The sequence below is a fragment of the Alosa alosa genome, chromosome 1, assembly GCF_017589495.1.
Source record: "Alosa alosa isolate M-15738 ecotype Scorff River chromosome 1, AALO_Geno_1.1, whole genome shotgun sequence".
NCBI classification, from domain to species: domain Eukaryota; kingdom Metazoa; phylum Chordata; class Actinopteri; order Clupeiformes; family Clupeidae; genus Alosa; species Alosa alosa.
In genome coordinates, this window is record NC_063189.1 from 38,362,592 (window position 1) to 38,385,091 (window position 22,500).

The 22,500-nt window shown below is 45.0% G+C and overlaps 1 protein-coding gene and 1 long non-coding RNA gene across 3 annotated transcripts in view; one reads left to right on the forward strand and one right to left on the reverse strand.

The window, feature by feature from the left end:
• Positions 1–22,500, reverse strand: part of ctnna2 (catenin (cadherin-associated protein), alpha 2) — a 404,887-nt gene that overhangs the window by 239,340 nt on the left and 143,047 nt on the right. The window lies entirely within an intron of this gene.
• Positions 3,278–3,947, forward strand: LOC125296847. Its single transcript, XR_007193868.1, has 3 exons — positions 3,278–3,344; positions 3,602–3,667; positions 3,792–3,947. It is a non-coding gene; the product is annotated as an uncharacterized LOC125296847 (long non-coding RNA).

Consider the following 22,500-nt stretch of genomic DNA (forward strand, 5'->3'; position numbering starts at 1 on the left):
CATGCTGGATTTAAACTCACATGCATGTTAGCATGCATGTGGTGTTTGTGCTTCTGTTTGTAAGCATATGATTAGGCAGGGAAAAAGAGAGTGGAAGACACAGCCTGTGTGTGTGTGTGTGTGTGTGTGTGTGTGTGTGTGTGTGTGTGTGTGTGTGCATACATCTCAGACAAACAGAGCCTCCTTGAATGGTTCAAGTTTTATTTGGTAGTGTGACACACACCCAGGAGAGTGTGTGTGTGCGTGTGTGCGTGTGTGTGTGTGTGTGTGTGTGTGTGTGTGTGTGTGTGTGTGTGTATGCATACATCTCAGACAAACAGAGCCTCCTTGAATGGTTCAAGTTTTATTTGGTAGTGACACACACCCAGGAGAGTGTGTGTGTGTGCGTGTGTGCGTGTGCGTGTGTGTGTGTGTGTGTGTGTGTGTGTGTGTGTGTGTGTGTGAGTGCAGCTCTTTGGTGGAGGTTGGTGCGGTGCGTCTAGGCTTGGGCGGGGAATGCATCATTTCAACAGAGGGAAAATGACAAAAACATCTCTTCAAATCTACAGTGTAGTGCTGATGTGTGACTCACCGTCTCTAATCACAAGCAATCCTGTCTCAAGCCAACCCGCACATCAGCGCCTGCCTGCCTCCCTACAAACTATTTACATAGAATATTCACTTTTAGCACTACATAAGTATGGCTGTCTGCATGCATGTGCTTGTGTTTATGTTTGTGAATGTGTGTGTGTGTGTGTGAATGGGTGTGAATGTGTGTGTGTGTGTGTGTGTGTGTGTGTATGTGTGTGTGTGTGTGTGTGTGTGTGTGTGTTTGTGTGTGCACGTGTATGCCAGTGTGTCTGCTCCACTATGCATCCCTGTGCCTATTCATATCCGAATGTGCGGGAATGAGAGATGGAAAGGTAGGAAAACAGAACGGAAGAGATAGAGATTTTTTCCTTCCTGAAAATGAGAGAGTTTGACAGTTGAGTGAGGGCCGAAGATAGATACACTGTTTCCATGGTGACGCCTTTCTGCAGGTCAGAGCCCTGGCTTGCAGTGTCCACGAGGGCGACAGACAGAGCTCCGTCTGCCTTCACTTACACACCATGGGCGGAGGCACACTCTGCGGTCCACGGAACGCCACGGCATTCCATCATTGCACCAAACGTGTTAAATGGTGTACCAGATGAGAGGGCAGAGCCATTTCAGGAGTTTTCCCAGACAAGCTTTTGTTCTTATCTTTTGGAGTTATTTTTTCTTATTTTTTAAGGTTGAACATATTACTCGGCCATACTAGGCTGTTGCCCTTGAACACTATATTTGTAGCCTTTTTAAAGGAGAATTCCGGTGTGATTTTGACCTAAAGTGTTTTGAAACATGACGCCGAAAGTGTGAACCTATGTCTCATAGCCCATCTCGGCTTGTCCCCTGCACTCCGAAATCTGGCTTAGTTAGCCGATGCTACCAACAAGGCGGCTAATGCTGGTGCCTCGGCATCGGGCTAGCCATGCAAATAAATCACTGTTTTACACCATTTACGAGGCTCAACGTATCTCCCACACTTCATTGGTATACTTCCCAGGGCCCTGACATTTAAAACGAGCCATTGAGAACTTTGAAAAAGCACTGGTAGTTTACTTACAAGACGATTTATACAGACAGTGTCTTCACGAAGTTTAGCGTTTGCAGCCATCTTGAATTTAGTCACGATAAGTCGAAATGACGAAAGCACGAATGAACAGGATAAGGGATCAGATTGCAAAAATAATCCCGTGGAAATGCATGGATTCCAGTTGCTGCTTAACATATGTATTGACGATGTACATGACAACGAAGAGCACCTTACAACAAATGGCATAAATGTTTTACTACTCAATGACGAAATCTTGCATAGCCTAATGTTGTTGACGGAAGACGCTGTAGGCTACACGCGAAGGAGTGGCCATGTGTGCATACATACTACATAGCCTGCTGACTGCAGCTTCAGATGGCATTACGAAGGATAAGAGAAAAGGAAGAGAAGACAGAATGGTTCGCTTGTGCTTTTCCAGGTTGCGGCAAGGAGATGAGAAGCTATGTTCCAGAAAGTTTTCACAGGCTACCTCTACACGAGTCAACTTGAAGCAGTGGCTTGTTGTTTTGCAAGTCGATGTCGAGACACCTATCCATATACTAAAAACAGAAGGATTACCGTGTATGTAGTGCACATTTTGATCCAGACGACTTCATTACAAGAGGCTCTAACCCTCGACGAATGCGTCTGAAGAAATCTGCCATCCCCGAAAGCGACACAAGTTTCTCCGAAAGCGACACAAGTTTCTCGGAGGTATGAACTTATTTGGTTATTAGACTGTAAATTGTGTGAACCATGTTAGCATGTATAAATCGTGGTGCAGCACTGAACATTGTGTTTGCTACAAATTCACGTGGTTTTGTATTCGAAAGAGAAATTAGGCAGATTATGCTACATTTATTATTTAGCCCACCATCAGAAATGTTGCTGGAGAGGGACTGAGTGGTGTGGTTTGTTCTGATATTTTTTGATAAATCGTTACAATATAGAACTTGCCAGGTAAGCTAACCTGGCTGACCGCGTGATTGGGGTCCGCTAAGGTGTTTGGGGATGGGTTTGCTATGCTGCATTCAGTTGCATTGTTATGCGTAATGGTCTAAAGTATTAGCGGGGGGTGGGTGTTGGGGAGTACATTCCTCACAGTTTGAAGTGTTAGAACTTTCCAGGTAGTTAGAGTACCTAAAAGTAGCAAGTGATGGTCAATGAACAGAGTGGGGCCACTTTGGATTGATTGCAAAACAGATGTGCTGCTGTGTGCATCTGAGTGTCCTATAAACCAATGAATAAATAAACTTATTTTGTGTGTATGTATTTTCTTAGGCCAGTACCTCTGAGGACCCGGCAATGTATCCCTCTGAAATGGCTGCTGCCCCCCAGTCCACGCCTAAAAAACCCCAGAGACAACTGCAACACAGGAGGTCTGATTGGTCCACTGGCCTCAGTTTTACCATTTCAAGCCCCAAACAGCCATCAGTAAGGCCCACGAACTAGGGCATCAGCATCTGGACAATACACTGCACGACCTGCATCATGGCAATACCCACAGGTAAGCCATGTATTGTGTTGACAGTCAGCCAGTGTTCACATTTCACTGTAATGTCTGTAACACCTTGGTCACCATTGAAGTATCAATGTGGAATTGAAGGAAGGGACTGAAACACCCCCATCATTGTTGAGTCCCTCGAGGGAAGCCAGTGGTGTGACACAACAGCCCTCAGCAAGGCCACGAACTAGGCCATCATCATCTGGACAATACACTCCCAGACCCGCATCATGGCAATACCCACAGGTAAGCCATGTATTGTGTTGACAGTCAGCCAGAGTTCACATGGACCATAGAATAGTCTAGAATAGTATCTACTTTTTGGCTCCCCTTATCCAGCACTGGCCTTGGATCTCCCCCAGAAGATAACTGCAATGAGACATTCTTTGTATCCCCCAGATAGTATGGGGTGCTACTACTACTACTACTTTTCACTGTAATGTCTGCAACACCTTGGTCACCACTGAAGTAGCTATGTGTCATTTTTTTTTATAAATTTGAAGGAAAGGACTGAAACACCCCCCTCATTGTGGAGTCCCTCGAGGGAAGCCAGTGGAGTGACACAATCAGTGAGTTGAATTTTTAATTTCATATATGGTGCTGGTGATAATGTGCTACACTGATGCTCCATTTAGAAGTAAATGTGTAATCATTCCCAACAATGACAATATTCATCTGTCCTTTGATCAACAGGAAGATGTAGAGGAAGGTGCTGCAGGTGCTTCAGACACATCTGTGCGAGATATGAGCATTAGCTTTGGGGAAATGGATTTGGACCCTAAAGACACCAGTTTTGTGCTCCCGAGTGACACCACCTCATCCAGCCCAAGCTCTGGCTCTGTCTCCAGCTCTGGCAGCACAGATGGATGGGCAGGAAGAAAGTGGCTAGTTGATGAGGCCAAGCTGATGGAGCTTTTTAGAACATGCACTCAGTGTGGTGTGGCCATTGAGGAAAAACGAGTAGCCACACGTGCCAGCCAGATCAGAATACACTGGACATGTTTGAAGGGACACACCGGGGAATGGGCATCATGCACTGACCAAAGGAATATGGCCCGCAACAACCTCTTGGCATGTGCTGCAACATTTTTCACCGGAGCCACCTACTCGGACATCAAAGAATGGGCAGAACTAATCAACCTGCAGCTACCAGGCAAGACTCAGTTTTACGCCATTCAATCAAAATACCTCATCCCTGGAATAAATCCTGCATACAAGGGACAACAAACAAACATTCATTCATTCAACTTTCTGCTTCGGGGCAAAAACTGGAAATGTGTGGTGATGCGAGGTGTGATAGCCCTGGTAAGCATTGTTATTCATCAGATTTTGGTTGACTTTCAAATATACACCTATTCATAATTCCTTTTTTTTTTTCAAAATCACAGACATGTTTGTTTTTCCAAAAGGCTACAGCTGCAAGTACAGCACCTATTCTTTTCAAGATGATGCAACAAAAGAAATTCTTCATTTTGAACTGTACAGGTAAACAAGCATAGATGCCTGTTGTTGTTATGTGAAATAAGCGTACAGTTGCTGTCAAGGCAATAAGTTGGGACTATGTACATGCACATGCCCTGTGAAATAACAAACTGGTATTTTTACTATGTTTTTAGGTTACAGAAGCATCGAGTTCCGTGGCAATGGAGGCAATGGGCTTTCAGAGAGGCCTAAATCACCTCCTCGATCTCGGGCTGGACATTGGGGTGATGGCGACCGACAGATCGCCATCAATAAGAAAACTAATGAGGGAAAGCTATGGCAACATTCGTCACGAATATGACCCTTGGCATGTGAACAAGAGTATGCATCATATTTACTAGATATCCACACGTGTGTGACTGGTTGTTGCTGGTGAAATGGAAGCTCATATTGTTTTTGAACTCTCCATAGGTCTCAAGAAGAAACTGGTGTCTGTCTCTAATAAAAAAAATTACAGAGAGCTTCGACCATGGCTGAGGTCTATCAGCAATCACTTATACTGGGCATGCAGTTCCAGCCATGGTGATGAACAGGTAACCATGAAATTATGAATCATTATTTTATGACGCACAGTAGGAAAAAAAAATAATTTAGTTAAAAAATGTATAACCCAAGACAGTGTTGACACATGAACTCACAAAAGTATTCTCCATCATTTCTAAGGGTTGTATTTTGTCGTTTTTCAGGAGTGTGTGCGACGGTGGACATCTGTTCTTCACCATATTCGTGGCATCCACAGATGGGAAGAGAATGGGCGGGAGTACCAATGTGCTCATCCACCTCTCTCAGAGGAGGATCAGGAGAAAAAAAGGTGGCTGGAACATGACTCCCCAGCTTTCCGTGCCCTCAAAGAGTTGGTTGAGGAAAAAACCCTCCTGCGTGACCTGAGACAGATGGCTCTGTTCAAGCACACTGGTATGCCTTCACAGTCATTGAAATTAGTTTCTTAGAATTGCATTATCTTTGTTATTAAAAAAAGGAAGCGAACAGCTGTTTGTTATTTAGTCACACTGTTGTCATTTGTAACCTCAGACAGCATAAGACTGTCAGCATTCCTGATAAATCTTAACTTTTCAACACCAGCTATTATCACGTTACATGACTGATATTGATTGATATATTTCAATTGGACATATTTTGCAGGATCTCTTGAAGTCTTTCACAACGTCACCCTGAAGTACGCATCAAAGCGACTTCACTTTACATACGACTCTATGAGAGCCCGCACAGAATTGGCCATCATAGATCACAATATCAATATTGGAAGGGAACAAAAAACAACACTTGAGGGTAAGGAAACGGCTTTGCCTCCAAATTTTGTGTGTTCTGAACAGTACAGTAATTAGTAGAATAACTAACTTGATTTCGGACTTATTTTACCATGGCACACATAGCTAAACAGTGTTATAGTAGCCTACATAATCAACGACTTATTTTTACTTTTGTCTGTGGGATAGGAAAACCACAGTACAAGTACATGTACACAAAGACGACACAGCAGTGGGTGGCTAAGCCGGTGTATGAGCCCACCTCTCAGGAGTTTCGAAAAGACCTGATGGAGGACGTCTTGAAGTTGAGGGAGGAGAAAAGCCTGGAACCTTGGCCCCGTCCTCCTCCTCGCCCAAGAAGGTTGCTTCAAAATATCGCACCAGTGCCGAGGCCAGACCCATCTGAGTTGGTGGCCCAAAGGCTGTCGCGGTTCAAGCAACTTTGACTTGTAGTGACATTTCTTTTGTTCTTTTAGAGTATTGTTTTCTTTGTATTTTTTATTTATAATGTACATAGTTTGTTTTTCCTTTTGTGTTTATTTCATGTTCTATGTGTGGTCTACATCTTTGTTGTTTGTCTATAAATAAATATTGTAGTTTGGAATGAAAACAAACAAAATGTGTTGATTTTATATTGTTGTTATTTCAAATGAGTATGAACAATATTACCCCCTCACATTGCAATACAAATAATATCAACAAAGTAACACATTTTAGTAATTGGTAACTAGATGATCCTGGAAGCATCTTCTGCCTCCTGGAATCCATGGTATACTCCACTGGTAGAGGGGTATTTTTTTCTTATTGCTGTAACCACACAGCTTGGCAGAACTTGTCTTTCCCCTCGCCCAGTTTCTCTCCTTGAAGCACCCACTCAAGGAAAACCCGGTAAGCCACAAGTCTGCACTGTCTGGGAGGGGGAGGGGGGGGTGGGGAGGGAGAGGCAAGGAAAGGTGACACTTCGGTCATTATCATTGTTATATCATATCATTATCAACTTAGCCTACTGTATTTGTAGTTTGAATTGGCAGCTAACTATTGGATTGATCAAAAGCAATAAAACCCAAGTGTGCAGAGTACTTACTCAGTAGATAAATGTCCATCTTGCCCCTCCGGTGTGGGTCTTCGTGTCCAGTTTAATTTTGGGACATGGAAAAAGGCTTCTAATACCCACAAGTCCAGAAGGGAAGAAAAGCCTTGCGCTAATGTCACGCAGCGCGTCGTCTTGAGTCGCGATGGTGCAAAAGGTCCCACTCTTTGCAACAAAAACACTCCATATCGGTAGGCATTATCTCACAGCACCGGCAGGAACACCACCATTTCCCCGTGATACGAGGCTGTGTTGTGGCTGTGCTTGCAGCTGCTTGCTCTGCACGCTGTCTCTCAATCTCTCTCCTTTCACGGCACTCACGCAGCTCTTCCTCCGTATATTCAGGCTCAAATAAATAAGGGCCTTCCCATCAAACTCAAATGTTTCCTCCTCGTCTTCATAAAACTCCGTAGCTTCATCATCCGACATCCTTGCAATAGCCTAGTTGCCAACTGTTTGCACTAACTCCAGTCCACAACTAAAGCGAGTATTCACGTGACTTATCAGCTGTAGTTTAAGCTCCTGCTCGTCCACTTTCGACTTATCGTGACTAAATTCAAGATGGCTGCAAACGCTAAACTTCGTGGAAGACACTGTCTGTATAAATCGTCTTGTAAGTAAACTACCAGTGCTTTTCAAAGTTCTCAATGTCTCGTTTTAAATGTCAGGGCCCTGGGAAGTATACCAATGAAGTGTGGAGATACGTTGAGCCTCGTAAATGGTGTAAAACAGTGATTTATTTGCATGGCTAGCCCGATGCCCGAGGCACCAGCATTAGCCGCCTTGTTGGTAGCATCGGGCTAACTAGCCAGATTTCGAGTGCAGGGGACTAGCCGAGATGGGCTATGAGACATAGGTTCACACTCGGCGTCATGTTTCAAAACACTTTAGGTCAAAATCACACCGGAATTCTCCTTTAAGGTCTAGTTAGTTAGTTGATTGGTATTCAGCAGACACCTTTATCCAAAGCCACAATGACTCACAATGCCGGTATAGGAATTAAACCGGGCCAATGGATTGTCTGGCAGCAACGTCCCTACTGTTCCAAAGGGTCAATCCTAGTTTTATTATTCAACTCTATTATTTGTTTTTGGTAACACTTTCTATGAAGGTTGTATTTATAACGCCCTACAGTATGAATGCATTCATAATGTTTTATAAGGTGTCTATAAAGCATTGTAATGCTCATTATTACCATCTATATGTATTCACAAGTCGTCATAACCAACTTCATGATGCATTATGACAGCTAATTATGAATGATTATAATTTTAATCTGAATAATGCATTATAAATATGTCAAGATCTGCCTACTCACTTGTCAGTTTTATGATGCATCATAACTTCTTTGCTTTGCTAAATGCGTATAGTGATGCATAAAGAGTTTTGACTTATACTGTAGTCCTATATATCTATAGCTATAAGTATATGTAATAAAGTTATAATAATTTATACATATACAGTGAGTAGGCAGATCCAGCAGTGCCAATTATACATGTGTGTGTGTGTGTGTGTGTGTGTGTGTCTGTGTGTGTGTCTGTGTGTGTGTGCCTGTGCCTGTGTGGGCTGTCTAATGTAATGTGTCTTCATCTATATGCAGCATGGCGAGCTGGGAGATGACGGTCACGCACACCAACTCACACCAACACAGTTACTGCGTGCTTGAGCAATCGCCTATTTGTACACATTCACACACTGGTGCCGTGCCTGTGAGCATATACATACACACACACACACACACACACACACATTCACTGATGTAAACACCTTCAAAAGTCCTTTTCTAAGACCTCACACAGTGTGCAAACAGCATGAAGAGTGTGTATCTATACGCCAGCGCTTTGAGATGGAGTGGCAAAATTGTGTGCAAGGCAGTGGCAGACCAAAACTTGTGAAAGTGAAATGTCTGTGAATGAAAGTGTGTGTGTGTGTGTGTGTGTGTGTGTGTGTGTGTGTGTGTGTGTGTGTGTGTGTGTGTGTTAGAAAAAGTAAGAGAGGAGAGAAACAGAGGTGTGTGCAGAGGGAGAAGTGGGATTTACATAACTCCATTAATATTTCACATCACATCGACAGACTCTATTTTGCTCCAGACAATTTCCAAAAGACCTGAAATAAGCTGCAGCCTATTGACAGCATTGCGTATTCCCCCAAATGGGATACGTGAGGTAGTTACACAGACACAGAGATATGAAAGAGGGCCAAGAAGCAAACAGAGAGAGCCTGAAAAAGATAACTCACAAGAAAGAAGTTGAGAGTGAGAAAGAGAGACAGAGCAAGAGAACGAGAGAGGGATAGAGAGAGACAGAGAAAGAGAAAGAGAGAGAGAGAGAGAGAAAAAGAGAGAGGGGGAATACCATACTTGGAGAGTGTTGAATGAAATTAACTGAGGCCATGAAAGTAGAAAGACTGAGAGCAGAAGTCCCTGAACCTTGTGGGGGTGTTGGTGAGACTGTCGCAGTCATTCTTCAGCCTTGGGCTTTACTTAGGCTCATTTATTTGTACCGAGCCATTCAAAGCCATTCACCTCACTCACCTCTCTTACCGGCCGCCCCCTCACTGGCATCCCAACATCCCATCAGCCAGCCATCAGCAGATCCTTCACCATACAGCCCCAATTGCCCCCAACTGCCCTCAACTGCCCCTGCTCTCTCGCTCCCACTCCCTTTCCCCTCCTCACACTTGCTCCACCCAGCCAGCACCACAACCAGTCACTACCTGACAAGATCAACCCTGCCAGGGGGGCCTAATATGTTCATGCCCCCCATACCCCCCTCCTTCCCACTCAGGACGCCGCGGCAAAGCCCTCCAAGTTGCCGCGGAGGAAAAGACGTGCCAAATCACTTTAGGAGAGCATCTGTCGAGCTTCATGCCGAGCGGCATGAACGATGGAGCGTGTGCACAAAAAGGAAAAGGAAGAAGAGAGTGAGACAGAACGAGAAAGAGAGAGTGAGAGAGTGAGAGAGAGAGGAGTGCTTTCCATTTCTACACATGGAAATGAAAAATGGGAAAATGTGCTGCTGGTGGGAGATTTCCAGCACAGCTCCGTGTTAGCTCCCAGTATGATTTGATCAGCAGCAGCAGCAGTGGGGAGGCAGCCCAGCGGCAGCGGCAGCGGCAGTGGCGGTGGGGAATTTTGGCCCAGGTGCTCGAGCAGAGCCCACATGCCCACACTGCTGCCCACGCGCGGGCAGGGAAGATCATACCCATTAAAGCTTGCCAAAACGGAAAGGCGATTCCCCCTCGGCAAGCTAATTACAGTGGCTCCCATCTGGCTCCGGGAGATACCGTAATGCAGACGTAACCGAATTAACCTTGTCGCAGTCGCTTTTTTTCTCTCCGTAGGAGGGGATAGGATGTGATGGAATGGAATGAGATGGGTTGCTCGTAGCCGGTCTTCTCATGGGCACCGGCTGGCGCTAAGTAATGCTAATATTAACATTGGACAATATCCACATCCATCACTGATCACCCCTACACACTGGCTCAATCCAACTGTACTCGTAAGTCATAATTTCCCAGTTACAAATAGGACTTATCAATTGAAAAGCCCCCTGAGGTTCTAGTTCCAACTCTTTAAAAAAATGCCTGTGCCCATTGAAAGTAAATAAAATGTGTAGAAATGCACTGTTTATTATCAGTTCTGTCCTTTTTAAAGGCACACTATGCTACATTTACACCTTTATGAAGCCAATTTGATGGTAAACGAACTTGTAATAGGCAAATCGGTCACCTAGCATAGCTATACAGCAAAGACGTAGCGAGGCCCTATCGAGAAAATCAGCCATGCAACTTCCAAGAGCAGCGCCCCGCCAAAACTCACGAGAATCGTGAAACAGCTATTGTCAGTCAAGTCAAGTCAAGTCATTTATTTATATAGCACATTTAAAAATGAGGATTTGATATGTGGAGAGAGGGTATTCCAGAGCTTTGGAGCGGCTACAGAAAAAGCTTGGTCGCCACGGGTTTTAAGGCGTGTACGTGGGACAGCAAGCAGTAGTTGGTCTTGTGAGTGTCTTGGTAGTAGAGTGTGGGGGCAGAAACCTTTAAGGGCTTTAAAAACAAAAAGTACAATTTTAAACTCAATCCAGAATTGGTGATCACTCTTTTTGGTGTTGGTGAGGAGCCTAGCAGCAGCGTTTTGTACCAGCTGGAGTTTATTTAGATTTGATTGTGACATGCCAATGTACAGAGAATTGCAGTAATCTAGACGGGAGAAGATGAAGGCATGGACAACGGTTTCAAGATTAGTTGCGGACAGAATGGGTTTCAGCTTGGTATGGTTCTTAATTGGTAGAAACTCCCTTTGACTACACTGCTGACTTGTTTGTTAAAATTCAAGGACCCATCTAACTGAACGCCTAGGTTTTTGACTAGGCTATGCAGGTTAGGTGAGAGAGGACCAAGTGTATTGCTTAGGTTGGCGACAGAGGAGGGGGAGCCAAAGATAATTATTTCTGTTTTGCTTTCATTTAATTGCAAAAAGATATAGTTCTTTGGAGATAGTGGAGATAGTTTTTGCCTGTTGTTAATCATTCACCTCCACAACAAAAGCATTTGCATTGTGTACAGGGGGGATAAGTCACGAGAAGTTTGCTATTTACAATAGCAGAGTACCATATAAATACATTGCGACTCTAGAGGGAGCTCTCACACATCTACCTGTCGTCGGGTTACTACAATGTTTGTATGTGTGAAATATCATGTAATGCATTGCTATGACCTACCATTGCTATATCTGTTAACAATCACTAATAATAATGGTTGGCATTTTGTTCTTCCAATTTGTTACAACTGGAACCCAGTCAATTTGGGTATGACGCAATCCCTAATTTGTAGTTACCACTTATGAGGCAAATGGACCACAGCACATCTCACATCTGCTGTGAGTTTGGGTTTGGGCTGTGGAGCAGAAACAGGCAGGGGCAATGGAGACCGGCCTCAGCACAGGGATCAGGCCCCACTGCCCTGTCCAATCACATTCAATAACAAGCCTCTGTGGTCCTTTGGGACACTAGACATTACTACTTGACTTGGCTTGACATTACATAACATCAGTGTGTGCACACACACGTAAGAGAGGAGTGTGCGTGTGTGTGTATGAATAGTGTGTGTGCGCGCGTGTCTGTGTGAGTGTGTGTTGTGTGTGTATGCGTGTGTGTGTGTGTGTGCGCATGTGTCTGGACACATCCCCAGCAGAGACCAGAGGCTCTTTCCTGTCTTGTATAGTGCAGCCCAGGAGGAACATGGCTTCTAGCTAAATGGCTATTAGTTTCCCCTGAAGGACAGCCCCCAGTGTTAATATTTATATTAATCACTGTGAGATATGGACCAGGGGGCACTGACTGAAGCCTCCACTCCGCAGCCAAACTGAGGAGGGAGCCATAAATAAGGACTGGCTGGGAGAAGACGTCCTGCGCTCTGACAGCTAGAACATCTAACTCAGGGAGAGACCATTTAGCTGGAGTGTCCTCACAGACCTTCTTCTGGGTGACGAGGTGGGTTTGGGTTGGGTTGGCAGACTACGGCACGCAAGATGGGACAGTGTGTGTGGAACGCGAGAGGAATTCACGTGAGCTAGACGAACCAAGAAGCAGGGAAAGGAATCACTGTAAAACTAATCCCTCTGTGAATAGTTTTATCTGTGAAGAGAAACACTTGTAGTAAGAGGCTAGCGTATGTAAAATGAAAAATGGCTTGAAATAGATAACACCGCTCATGTTGTCTGTCAGAGCCTGTTAGCAGGGCAATGCTCAATGTATCAAATCAGCATTATTCTTCTTCATGTTGTCTGTCAGAGCCTGTTAGCAGGGCAATGCTCAATGTATCAAATCAGCATTATGCTTCTTACATCAAAGGGTACATTGTACCCACGTACCTAAAACGGGTACAGTGGGCTTTTTATTTTGAACGTTATTTTTAAAATGTTAAAAAAGAGAGCTTAAAGGAAGTGGGGGAGAGAAGGGGATAGCATGTCTTTGCCTTTTTTAGCCATTTCTGAATAGCGGAATATTTCCTCCTTTACTTTTTCATTTAGGGAACAAGCTCAGACAGGCAAAAGAATCAATGACAATTCATAGCTAATTCTGCAGTCGGCTGACAGAGCATGACTGAGAACGACTTCAAAATGTCACTTACACACACACGCACGCACGCACGCACACACACACACACACACACACACACACACACACACACACACACACACACACACAATCTCTAAATCTCAAATGAAAATGTGTATATGATCTTTCACTTTTTTCCCCCTCCGATTTCATGCGTCCTAGGTGTCAATGTCCTCCACTGTTATCCCATCAGCCGAGCTCCCAAATCCATAATTCATTAGAGGCTCCTCGTCAGCCTGGCTAGCCTGGCCGCACCTTAGCCGCGGCTACAGCATATTTCTCTAAAAGGTCATCCCTCTATTAACCGCCGTCAGGATGTAGCCGCTCCATTCCCACCCCCCTCTTGCTCTCTGCTAACACCTGTGCTCTGTCTCCTCCCGCCCCACAGCGTTCACCACAGCGGACTGGAGGCGGCTCGCCATGACCAAAAAAAAAAGAAGAAAATTATATAAAATGAAACACATAATGTCTCAGTCCTGGCTCAAGTAATCACTTTATTACAGACACCCAAATGGGTTTGGGCTGGTTATTATAGTTCCAATGGGACTAATGAAATTTTACTCTGTCGCAATGCAACAATACACCACTATACCAAAGGGGTGTGTGAATCTGAGTGTGTGTGTGTGTGTGTGTGTGTGTGTGTGTGTGTGTGTGTGTGTGTGTGTGTGTGTGTGTGTGTGTGTGTGTGTGTGTGTGTGTGTAAGGGCTACAGAATCAATATGATTCCAGGCTCCCTCTGTTTGCAGAATAAGAGGCTCTCTTTAATGAAGACGTGTCTGCCGCATAAATCAGGGGCTCCTGCATCAGAGCACAATCTGTCTGCGAGAAGCAGCTAAAATGAGAAAGCACTCCGGAGTCGGGCAGAGCAGGACCAGCCATTTTGGCAATAGCATCAGCCTGCAGATCTCCTCGATATGTAGTCTCTCACTCACACACACACACAGATTCATAGAGCAATACACCAAGAGACACACAGACATATGCACACACAAAGAGCAATAGCAAATTAGGAAAATCCAAGGAGCACCTGCTGTGAAGAAAGGTATAGAGGGAGTAAAACTCATTTCAATCCTGTACAGACAGCCTCTCCATAAACCAGTGCGTTTCTCCGCAGCTGTGCAAGCAAAGTGCTCCTGAGGCTGAAAATATGTACAGAGTTAGAAACTGAGAGAGAGAGAGAGAGAGAGAGAGAGAGAGAGAGATAAATACACTAATGAATTTCTTCTAGGTATCTACTGCATGGCATGTACCACAAAAGGATGTTCAGAGGATCAAACAGTAAGACATTACAGGCCACTCAGTTCAATAAAGCAAGGAATGCAGAGTACGGGCTCATCTGAAAACTCAGAGAACATACTTAACCACTAACTTCTTAGAGCACTCATGAACTATTAATGAGTTGAGAGCCTCATTTGAAAGTGTACTTTAGTTTACATAAGGGCTTCATGGAACATTATAAGGTCCCAGAAGAGATAAAAAAAAATACAGAAGAAAATGTGTTTATTTAGATGTTTTACAAAAGTGACAGGGCCATTTTTATAAATTAAGCTTACACTCACAATTTGTTCCACCATGCTAAACCCTTCAAACTTTCCACAATCGTGAGCTCTACTAGAATAGATGGGATTGACCTCATTACGGTACATGGCTTCTTTGTTTGCAGACACATCATTTATTTATCATCCTGTTGCTTTGGGTTAGGAATTCACATGAAGAAAGGGAGAGAACTGTTGGACTCGCTCTCCACACTGTACCCATTCCTCATGAGCTACAGTAGATGGTGAGCGGCACTAATTAACAATCATCTTCCAATTCACGTCAAATAACCATTCCAAGTGAAATGGAGATGTTATTTGAATAGTACAAAATTAAAACATTTTATTTACAAAGCTCACAGTTACAATGATCAAAGTTCAAGGCTGAACAACCCTCGGGTAAGCAGCAGAGAGATGAATCATAATAACGTCGACGCTGATTGTGGAGACAAGCTCCATATGATGGGCTAGCGATTACCAAGAAGCAATCAGCGCAAGATGTTTACTCCCGCTATGCCCCGTCATTAAGAACAAAAGGTGTGCGCCTTCCACAGGGATTCTAAGAACACACTCACACAACAGATACCCCCAACCTGTTGACTAAGCAACCGCACCCCGGCTGAGTGTTTTGCCTCGAGTTGAAGAGCGCTGATTGGGAGCCGTTAACAACAGCACATCGTAATTATACACCCGGCGTACACACGGCGGCACAGAGTGAAGCTCTCCTTGGCAATAGGCTCCGACGACCTCTTAGGCTAGCTACCGTGGCGCACGTAGCACACCGCGATGCAGCGCGACACACCACGTCACACCGCGACACACCACCAATCAAGGCCAAGTGCAAATGTGCTTCCTCTGTAAGAGTACTCGTTAGGCTACTTAATCTGCTGTGAGAAAACAGCGGCAGCCTCTTCATCCTGCTCTTGTTATTGTTTGGGAGGCGGGGAACCGAGTGCTGCGCTGCTGTGCCACACCACGCCGTGCCGCTCCGTGCACCATCGGGGCCATTGTGCTGGAGGGGGGCGGCGACTGCAGCCCGGGCACGCGGGCGGGCTGGCGGACACCTGAGCCGGGGGTTGGCATGAGGACAGGGGGAGCCCGCGCCGGCGTACGCCCAGTGCTCAAGGGGGCCCCTTCTCCTGCTTGCACAGCTATTCCCAAGACAAAATGGGCCTGTGTGCAATGTGGCAGAAAATAAGCATGCACACTCGTGCATGTGTGAATGTGCTCGCACGCACACACACACACACACACACACACACACACACACACACACACACACACACACACACACACACACACTGTATCCACAAACATACATCTCTCTCTTTCTCTCTCTCTCACGCTCTGACTCTCTTTCAGTCAAGAAGGAGATGAAAGGAGGCAGGGACAAGTAGAGAAGAAAACCCAGAGAAGGCTTTCAGAGCAAGTGTAGGCTACTGCAAAAAGGTGCTATTCATGATGCTATTGTGCAGGAGAGGCAGCGTCAGTGAGCAGCAGCACTGTGAGTGTTAGGAGGGCAAGTATGAGCCAAAGCCACTCCAAGGTGTTCACACAGCACAGGAACAGGGCTGACAGAGACACATCCACATCCACACACACACACACACACACACACACACACACACACACACACACACACACACACACACACACACACAAACACTGGTACAGGGCTGACTAGCCAATCAGGGCAGCGCACAGACTTGCTGGCCCTGAATCTGCCTGAACGGAGCTGACTGCAGAGCAGACGGAGAAATGGCTCAAGCACAAGTAAGCAGACATGGGAAGTAACTCCGTTACTGTACTCAAGTAGATTTTTCAGATATTTTTACTTTACTTTACTATATATTTTTGAGGCGACTTTTTACTTTTACTCCTTACATTTTAACACGAATATCGGTACTTTCTACTCCTTACATTTTAGAAAACTGGCTTGTTACTTTAGTTTCAAATAATTTCAGTGGAGTTATAGCCTACCATTATTATTTTTCGCGTCATCAATAGCGGATGGGAATATACGTTGCACTTGATGCCCACTACAAGATAACAGATTTGGGCGGCATTCAACACTCTATGTACCTCCTCTTAACCTCTATCTTCTCCCCTCCTCTCCTTTCCTCTCCATTTCCTCCTGTTCTTCTCTCCTCTCTACTTCAATTCAATTCAAGGTTGCTTTATTAGCATGGCTGTACAGTGTTGCCAAAGCACAGGCCAAAGCATTCCCTGCTCTACTTCCCTCTCTTTGTGCTCAGCAGCAGACATGATTTCAATCACACCTGTCTCCAGACAGTAAGGAGTGGGAGGCATTGACCACAGCAGCTACCCCCACCATCCATCTCTCTCTCTCTCTCTCTCTCTCTCTCTCTCTCTCTCTCTCTCTCTCTCTCTCTCTCTCTCTCTCTCTCTCTCTCTCTCTCTCTCTCTCACATGCACACACACCACGGCTACATTCAAACCCACTCCCTAGGTATACAGAGAGAGAGAGGGATAGGGAGAGAGAGAGATGCAGGGATTTGGGTCTTTGCAAGCCAGGCGGTTGGAAGGCTATCATAAGCAGATTAATGAGCCTTATGTAAGTGGGCTCTGGAGAGATCACTGGAGCAGGACAGGTGAGGAGTGCCGCTGCATCCACCCACGTCGCCACAACAACGGTGACTGGACAAGGGGGCCAGTGGCACATTAGCCCCAGCGGGGTGAATGATTCATCGCCATGACGCACTCCTGCACTAGACATGACGGCTGTCCGGCCGAATCACAACAGACCAACTGTACGCACCTCACTGCCCAGGCTCTGAATTACTGCAGAATCACAATAGACCAATTGTACGCACCTCACTGCCTGGGCTCTGAATTACTGCAGAATCATTACTTGTTCTTTGTTAAGTCAATAAAATAGCCTACTTATCCCATGCTACAGTAAATACACATACAGCATATTTCAATGAAAGATAGGATTAAGACAGGTAAGTAGACTACAGTAGTACCAGTAACTGGTTTAGGTAGGTTATACTACTGTATAATCAAATATAACTATATATAACTGCTTAAAAAACTTTTGTTTCTAAAACTTGACTTAGGGAAATTTGACGCAAAACTGTCACATCCATAACACCAACATAATGCCATGGTATTTAGTTGGCGTTATGGACGTGGCAGTTTTGCATGGAATTACCCCTTAGCACTACAGTAATTACATTTGCTGTAGGAGCATTTTTAACCATTTATTTTATATAATAATGTATAATAATGTTTGCCCTATTGTTCTATTTTTGAGAATGTATGCCCTCTACAGGTCAAAAGGCCATTACATAGGAAGGTGACCTGGTGGAGGTGTGGCTGGGAGCACAAAGCTTTTTAACCTTGCTACACAAACTGTTGCATGAACTGCTGTTCCTTTTTGTGCTCTTTAGCTTAAAATATCCAAAATAAATAGCCTTATAATTTATTTACCAGATAAAGGATCTGTACTATTTATTTTGTTGTAATAAAAGACCATCTATTTTTTCAACTTTACTCTCTTGGATATTTTTTGGTTTATTGGAACAAGCAAGCATCAAAGATTCCCCCAGTCAACACCAAGGTGACAAAGAACAAACTCAAGACAAAATAGTCACTACATTTGCTTTCAATTCGTGAGAAAACATGATGCCATTTGAGAGACAACATAAGCAGAGGGAGCAAAAAAAGCATACTAAATATACACATTTCAAGTTAGAGACACTAAATTCACTACACAACTAACTGCTTATCGCTATTCTCCCCTTTGCAGAATCTCTGTGAAATGTAAAAAACATGTGTGTGTGTGTGTGTGTGTGCAACATGAAAACTGGTGGAGAAAAGGAGGAGGTCATAATGCTACACATTTTCTTTTTAGGCATTTGAAGTTGAACAAACAAAAACATATTTCACATAACAAGTTCTTCAGGTACAGGCCACTGAGTTTTTCACACACACACACACACACACACACGCGCACACGCACACACAGACACACACACACACACGCACACACACACACGCACACACACACACACACACACACACACACACACATGCACACATACACAGAGAGAGAAGGAGAGGCAGAGAGAAAGACAGGCACGCACACACACACACACACACACACACACACACACACACACACACACACACACACACACACACACACACACACACATGCACACACACACACACACACACACACACACACACACACACACACACACACACACACACACACACACACACACACACATACACACACACACACACACACACACACACACACACACACACACACACACACACACACACACACACACACACACACACACACACACATTTACACACATACACACACACACACACGTAAACTTTTCATTCCCATTCGCCACTCTGTAAACCCTTAATGCTTGCCTTCTCTTTCGCTTGCAGTTGTGCATTAGAAAACAATAAACACTTAATCAGATTAGCGCTGACGCCACTGACATATCCTTGAGCCATAGACTGGGACTCAGCCGTGTGTAAACATTTCCACTAATGTGCAATGTTCTGCAACGCACCCCCATTTGAATTAATTGTTTTAATTAGCCATTTTAGCTTGCCCATCGTGTGCACAAAGCCCTCAGCCAGTTTCTAGGAGTGTCTTAGTCATAGTCCCCTCTCACCCCTCTCTCTCTCTCTCTCTCTCTCTCTCTCTCTATCATTCTCCCCCTCTTTCCTTCCTTCACATTTTGCCTTCACTGATGTCATCAAGTTCAGCCTTTCTTTATTCATTGTCCAGACTGAAGGAGCCCTCTGATGGTAGGAAAGAGAAAAGACCATCTTTTTTTTCTTTGCACTCTATCAAAAAAAACAAGATTTGGAAACAGAGCATATCTATAGCTCAAACACACACACACACACACACACACACACAGAGAGAGACATGGCTTCAGTTTTTGTCCTGAAATGACGGCATCATTTCCTTTTCTCATTTACCAGAGCCAAAGTCTCTTTTTTTTCTTTCAAATCATACCATTCACCTGACTTCACCTTCACCTCACTAGGGACGGTACACCACAGAGGAAAAAAGTGAACTAAATGGCACGCTTGTTGTCACCACCCGGGTGGCCCACTAACGATCCCCACTGCATGTGATTGCAGTGTTCGGGAGAGGATTACATGGGGCACCCTGCTGTCCAGCGCCACTGGCCTCAGGCACTAGCAACACTGGAGCCTAATGGCAGACAAGCAGGCACACACTACACAACATCAACATCGGTGTTTCACAGCAGAGGAACACACACACACACACACACACACACACACACACACACAGAGCCACAATGCAAATACAGGGCAGCAATTACCCTCCACTGAGCAGGAGGAGAAGATGTGGACGGAGATGTGTGATGCTCTCTAAGGAGGCCAGAGAGAGATGGGGCAGAGACCAGTTGAGGGGTCATCTCGTACCAGGAGCCATGGCACAGTCAATGTGCATGGTGAAGGCGACTAATGAATGTGCTGCAGATCATTTTAATGATATCCACCCACATGAGTATAGGCTGATAATGTAGAGTCTAATCCTCATGAAGGTGTTTGCCAGTAACTGAAGCTGAAGGGTTAACTGCATTCAGAGGAATAAGAGTGTTGCCTTCCCCTTCTCCGTAACCAAAGAAGGGCAGGAGACATTGAGCCTGAGGATGACTCACAGGCACTCAAACACACTCAGGGACCAATGGACCCTAGGATGGACCGAACTTTTGAGAGCAGAGGGCAGAAAGTGGCTCGGCCAGTTCCCTGTAACTGTACCATCAACGCATGTTGCCATCCTCTGACCGCAAATTGGGTCCCTCACAAATGAGCCATAATGAATGGAGGTACAACTGAATGGAATCACAGAACCATCAACCAACAGAACATTCTATACCTGCTCACAAATAACACCATACACATTTCTCCAGGAAGCAATAACAAACACAATCCATGCAGTAGCCGCTACACAAAGGGACACATGCAGAATGAAGTAAACAAGAGATGGCAGGTGAATAAAAGAGGGGGCTGCTTTCAACATGCTGCCTTCGGATCTGGAAAACCTGCTATCTGCATTTCACCTTATTTAAAAAGGTAGAAAAAGATTCACGGCAAAGCAGACACACACTCTTCCTTGCACACTCTTCCTTGTTTAAATAGAAGCAGAAGTAGCAGAAAAGCACATCAGAGTGCACCTTCTGTGTTTTCACCCTGCATCTCCTTTTCTTCCTGTGACCCTGGTCTGAATTCATGTGTAGTTGTAGGAGCGTGCAATTTGTCACTGTGCACTCCTGCAACATGCATAATGCAATTTTAGGGATTATGTGCCAAAATCTTAGGTGCAGATTGCAACAAAATAACACCTAAAATGGGCACTGAGGTGTTAGTGTATCTGACTCAATGTTCGCAATATGCGAACGCCACAACTAGCCCCTGCCGGACATAAACAAAGGAGAGTTGAACTCCACCACCAGTGAACACTAATCTCCTCCAAAGAGAGTGGTCTGAGAGAGAGAGGCTATATTGAGTCCAGTGGCTAAAACAAGAGGTTTGACCCTGAAGAGGGCCTTGCATGTGCCCCAAGAGAGAGGACTCAGCCTGAGGTGGAGTGGTAGCAAAGCCTCCCACTCTCCCCTCTCTCCCTCTCTCCCTCCGTGCTCTGCACTGCCACCTCTGCCCACTCAGGCTAATGTCATTAATAAGCTCTCGCTGAGGAGAGGCTGGCAGGAGCTGCGGAGACAGAGACCAAGAGGCAGAGGCAGACTCAGAGGCCCGGCCTTGCCCGACCCACATTATTGATAACCTGCCGGGCCAGCCCAGGAAACTGGAGACGGCTGATGAGGAATTAAGGTCAGAGCCTCACCTCAGATGACGGCACGGAATGGAAAGGGAAGGCGATGGAGGGGAGGGGAGAAGACAGAGGGCAGTTCATCCGGAAGACTGCCGTCCTGTTTCCTGTTTCTGTGCCATGCCACAAAGAAAAAATTTGTTTTACGGCCTTCACAATGGCCTCTAATCTAATCTAATCTAATCTAATCTAATGTAATATAATCTAATCTGTTTTGATAAATCTAATGGAGCTGATTACAACCATATTTTAATGTGTACAATATATCTGCATACATATATTATATCCGTATGTGTCTAAAATCTATATAATCAGTTGTGCAACACAAGAACAGAGGTGCTACAAGACAAGACCGGGCAGACAATTTGTTTGGTTTATGTTTGTACATCCAGAGCAGAAAGCCCACTCTTAAATAAGGGACTCAGGTGATCTTTATGTCCACAGACTTTAAACCACTGCCACAGTCTGCTCCTCCTATAAATTGTAAGCAAGCATCACCCCTGCCTTTGTTTCCCAGTGTTTACGGCTAGTTCCCATAAAACCGTGAAACTAACGGCCCCAGTGATTTAAAAAGGGACATCAAACACAGGACTATCAGATCAAACGCTCAAAGGCCGTCCGTCTAAGTCGAGCGGCCAGTTGGGCACCTAGAGCACGGAGAAAATTCTTCTGTCTAGACTGTGCCGATAGTATGCTAAATCACAGCACTCGCTACAAGCAGGACCCAGGTGCTTGACCTCAGACTATTCTCCAAATAATTAGAAACCTTCTAAATTACGACAAACAAATGTGAAGGACTGCAGTCAAAGAACTTTTCCCTTTTCACTTTATTTGAAAGGGCAAAGAGTCAAGAAGGAGATGAAAGGAGGCAGGGACAAGTAGAGAAGAAAACCCAGAGAAGGCTTTCAGAGCAAGTGTAGGCTACTGCAAAAAGGTGCTATTCATGATGCTATTGTGCAGGAGAGGCAGCGTCAGTGAGCAGCAGCACTGTGAGTGTTAGGAGCCAAAGCCACTCCAAGGTGTTCACACAGCACAGGAAC